Below are 5,031 nucleotides of genomic sequence, written 5' to 3'. Positions count from 1 at the left end.
AACGATCAATATGCTGAGGAAAAAATGTGCAGCTCTTCATATGTTGTAGAAGAAGAGGAAAGGGATGATTGGGGGTGGATACAACTGAGGAAGCTCAAAGGTGCAGAACAGATAAAAAGGAAAACCAGACCAAACTCAACTGACACCACAGAGGAAGCATATAAACCATCCCTAGCCAAAGCGGAATTCTTCTGTAAATATCTCTTTCATCCAATTGTTGTATAGTGTGGATTAAGTCTGGTGTTTCTTTGTTGTTTCTTTCTGGAAGATCTGTCCAAGGGTGAAAGTGATGTGCTGAAGTCTCCAGCAATTAATGTATTGGGGTCTAGCTCTCTTTACCCCTAATAAATGTTTGCTTTATGTATCTGAGTGTGCCCATGTTGAGTGCAAATATATTGAAAATTGTTATAGTCTCTTCCTGATTGGACCCCTTTATCATTACATAGTGACCTCTTGTCTCTTCTTAAAGTTTTTGTCTTGAAATATTTTATCTGATATAAGTATAGTGACTCCTGCTCTTTTTTGGTTTCTATTAATAAGGAATATCTTCTTCCATCCCTTCATTTTCAGTCTATGTGTGTCTTTATAGGTGAAGTGTGTTTCTTGTAGGCAACAGATCATTGAGTCTTGTTTATTTTCTTCCATTTAGCAACTCTACGTCTTTTGATTGCAGAGTTTAGTCCATTTATATTCAGTGTTATTACTGCTAAGTAATGACTTATTCCTGCCATTTCGTTATTCCTTTTTTGGTTGTTTTGTGGTCTTCTCTCCCTTCTTTCTTTCCTTCCTGCCTTCCTTTTAGTTAAGATGATTTTCTCTAGTGATATGATTTAGTTTCTTTTTATTTTTTACATACTCATTGTATTTTTTTGGTTTGGAGTTGGTGTGAGGCTTGCACATACTATCTATGCTGACAGCACTGTCTGCATAAATGAGCAACCAAATAAGCAAACAATCAAAAACTAATAAAACCTCCATGCCTTGTCTTCAGCTCCCACTTTTTAACTTTTTGTTATTTCTATTTATATCTTATTGTACTATGTCTTGAAAAGTTGTGTGTTGTCATTTTTGATTGGTTCACCATTTAGCCTTTCTACTAGAAGAGTGGTTTATGAAATACAACACGTTATTATAATATTCCATTTTTCCATGTACTTACTATTACCAATAAGTTTTCTACCCAAAGATGACTTCTTGTTGCTTGCCAACATGCTTTTCTTTCTGATTGAAGTACTCCCTTTAGCATTTCTTGAAGAACAGGTCTGGTATTGATGAAATCCCTTAGCTTTTCGTTGTCTGGAAAAGTTTTTTATTTCCTTCATGTCTGAAGAGTATTTTTGCCAGATATACTACTCTAAGATAAATTTTTTTTGCTTTAGCACTTTAAATAAGCCATGCCACTCTTCTCTTGGCCTGCAAGAATTTCCACTGAGAAGTTTGCTACCAGACCTACTGGAGCGCCAATGTATGCTATTTCTTTTCTCTTGCTTCTTTTAGGATCCTTTTTTTTTTTTTTTTAATCCTGATCTTTGGGAATTTGATGGTTAAATGCCTTGAACTAGTCTTCTCCGGTTTAAATCTGTTTGGTGTTCTATAGCCTCTTGTATCTGGCTATTGATAACTCTCTCTGGGTTTGGAAAATTCTCTGTTATCATCCCTTTGAATAACTCTCTACTACCCTTATCTCTTTCTCTACCTCCTCTTAAGGCCAAAACTCTTAGATTTGCCCTTTTGAGGCTATTTTCTATAGATCCTGCAGGTGTGCTTCATTGTTTCAATTCTTTATTTCTGTCTCCTCTGCCTGTGTGTTTTCAAATAGCCTGTCTTCAAGTTCACTATTTCTTCTTGATCAATTCTTGCTATTAAAAGATTATGATCCATTCTCCAGCATGCCTTTTTCAGCTCCAGACTTCTGCTCAGCTCTTTTATTTCAATCTCTCTTTTAAATGTATCTGACAGAATTCTTAATTTCTTATCTGTTATCTTGATCTTCTGTGAGTTCCCTTAAAACAGCTATTTTGAATTCTGTGTCTGAAAGGTCACTTTCTCTTTTCTAGAATCAGTCCCTGGTGCCTTATGTACTTCATTTGATGAGGTCATGTTTTCCTGCATGGTTTGTTACTTGTGGATGTTCATCTGTGTCTGCACATTGAAGAATTGGGTATTTATTGAGTCTTTGCAGTCTGGGTTTGCTGTACCCATTCTTCCTGGGAAGGCTTTACAGATATTTGGAAAGACTTGAGTGTTATCACCTATGCCATCTATTTCTGCCTTAGGTCGTACCCTAAGGTCAGTAATGCTGTGGTTCTCACAGACTCACATAGGTACCACCTTGATGGTCTTGGACAAGATCTGGATGAATTCAGTGGATTACCAGACAGAGACACTTGTTTTCCTTGCTTACTTTCTTCCAAACAAACAAGTGGAGTGTATTTCTGTATTCTGAGCCACCTGAAGCTGGAGGCGGAGTGAGACAAGCACCCCTGGGTCCATCACCATTATGACTCTGCTGGGTCAGACTTGAGGCCAGGATAGCACTGGGTTCCATGCAAGGCCTGCTGTAACCACTCCCTGGCTACTGATTTCTGCTAGAGGCCCTAGGACTCTACATATAGTAGGCAGCAAATCCAGCCAGGTCTGTGTCCTTCTCTTCAGGGTGGCAAGTTCCCCCAGACACTGGGTGGGTCCAGAGGTGCCAATCAGAAACCAGGGACTAGAGTTCAAAACTTAGAAGTGTTCTACTGTACTGCAGCTTAGCTGGCACTCGAACCACAAAATGCAGGTTTTTGTATACTGCCCACCCTTTCCAAAAGCAGAGGAGCCACACCCCACAGCCACTGCCACCACAGTTCCATGGATTACTGCCAGATCACTGCTCATGACCCTTAAGGCCTAAGGGCTTTTTAGTCAGCTTGTGAATGAATGCTAAATGGCCTGGTACTCATCCTTAACCTAAGCACTCAGCTGGTAGTTGCAGTCCTTGTGGCCTAGACTGCATTTCAAGTTTATTTAGAACCCCAGAGGACTTTAGCCTGCAGTGGCAAGACTTGCAGGAACTCAAGTTCCAAGTGCTGGGAATGGCAATTACCCTTTAGCTAGTTTATATGCTCCCTCTGTGGTGTCAGTTGAGTTTGGTCTGGTTTTCCTTTCTGCTATAACAAGACAGCACTTAGTTCAATGCCTAACAGTTGATTTACACTCCCTCTCCCCAGTGCACAGAAATGCTCTCTGCACCATGTTGCCACTGCCGGGGAATGGGTTAGGAGTGGCATCGGCTATTCAAGACGGTTTTTTTTTTTCTACCTCTTCAGTGCCTCTTACATGTAGATAGTTGTTAAATTGGTATCCTTGCAGGGGAGACAATCAGTGGAAACCTTCTCTTTCACTATCTTGCTCTACTCTCTATTCTATGTCACGCTCGTTTCAGACATGTTTCAGAGTCCTTTCCTGAACAGCCAATGATAACCTCTTTTTCAAAAAGGTCTACATCTTACATCTCTTTCCATATATGTGAAATCTTGGAGATGAGCCAAGCTAGAAGCAATGTTACCACAGACTCTAAACCATGAAGAAGGTACCATTGAGTTTTCTTGTGAAAAATCATGGGAAATGGTGTCTGTGCTTCTTAATTTGTTCTCTAATGTCATGAAAAAGAACTTTGGTCAGAATAAGAGGGCCCATGGCTTTTACATCCAGTCTTTATGCATCAGAAACACTTTCTTTATCAGATGAGTCAATAACACCTTCTTCTTTTTCTTAAAAAAAAAATCGGCCGGGCGCGGTGGCTCAAGCCTGTAATCCCAGCACTTTGGGAGGCCGAGACGGGCGGATCACGAGGTCAGGAGATCGAGACCATCCTGGCTAAAGGTGAAACCCCGTCTCTACTAAAAATACAAAAAACTAGCCGGGCAAGGTGGCGGGCGCCTGTAGTCCCAGCTACTCGGGAGGCTGAGGCAGGAGAATGGCGTAAACCCGGGAGGCGGAGCTTGCAGTGAGCTGAGATCTGGCCACTGCACTCCAGCCTGGGCGACAGAGCGAGACTCCGTCTCAAAAAAAAAAAAAAAAAAAAAAAAAAAAATCAAATAGGATATTGATCTGCTCCTCAAAAGTTCTTTCGAAATCATCACTGAAAGAACACGTGCATGATCACTGATTTTATCTGTTCTATACCTTTGAGCTTCCTCAGTCGTATCCACCCCCAGTCATCCCTTTCATCTTCTTCCACAGCATACAAAGAGGATTCACTTCATCTGGTGGTGGTGGTGATGGTGCTTTCTCACTGCTGGGTATGGAGTCATTGCCTTGTTACTGCTCTTTCTATTTTTCTTTCTTTCTTTCTTTTTTTTTTTTTTTTTGACAAATCCACATTTATTTATTGATTTTTCGTTAGTTTAAATCCTTGAGGGGTACAGCATCACTTGGATTCTGTGTCCAATGGCCTTAGCAGGAAGATTGCTTCAGAATTTGGCAGGAATCATGCCACTGTTTCCATGGGCCCGAGTTACCTTTCCCCAGATGACTCTGGTTTTATTTGGTTTGCCACCTGGAGTCATTGTGTTGTTCTTTGCTTTGTATACATAAGCGCATCTCTTGCCCAAATAGAATTCTGTTTCATCTCGGGCATAAACACCTTCAATTTTAAGAAGAGCTGTGTGCTGCCTTTGGTTCCAGAGACCCTGCTTATAGCCAGCAAAAATGGCCTTGGACCACAGCCTTCCAGACATAGTTCCTTTTAGAAGTCCGTTCCCAGCAGGCCTCCACAGGAACCAAGATGGCGGGAAGAGCTGCTCTTTCTATTTTTCTTTTACTGTTCTTTCTCTCTGTACCACTCACTTTTCAGATGGATTTTTGAGAATAAATGTGCAGAGTTTATGATATGTATGAAGGTCTTTATAGAAACTGGCTTTACAAAAATTACCTATGCTTTGCTTCTTTGGGTTGATGTGCAGATGCATTTCAGGATTCTCACTCTGGACTGAGAACACGTTTTTAAATGAATCCATCCAACATGTCTTGCAGTTTATTTGCCTC

At 40.7% G+C, this 5,031-nt stretch overlaps 1 pseudogene; it reads right to left on the bottom strand.

Annotated features, from left to right (window-relative positions):
• Positions 1 to 4,391: 4,391 nt before the first annotated feature.
• On the bottom strand, positions 4,392 to 4,724 carry LOC115895847 (annotated as a pseudogene).
• Positions 4,725 to 5,031: the final 307 nt, after the last annotated feature.

This window comes from Rhinopithecus roxellana, unplaced genomic scaffold, assembly GCF_007565055.1.
Source record: "Rhinopithecus roxellana isolate Shanxi Qingling unplaced genomic scaffold, ASM756505v1 contig3177, whole genome shotgun sequence".
NCBI classification, from domain to species: domain Eukaryota; kingdom Metazoa; phylum Chordata; class Mammalia; order Primates; family Cercopithecidae; genus Rhinopithecus; species Rhinopithecus roxellana.
This window is presented reverse-complemented; position numbering and strand designations above follow the sequence as displayed.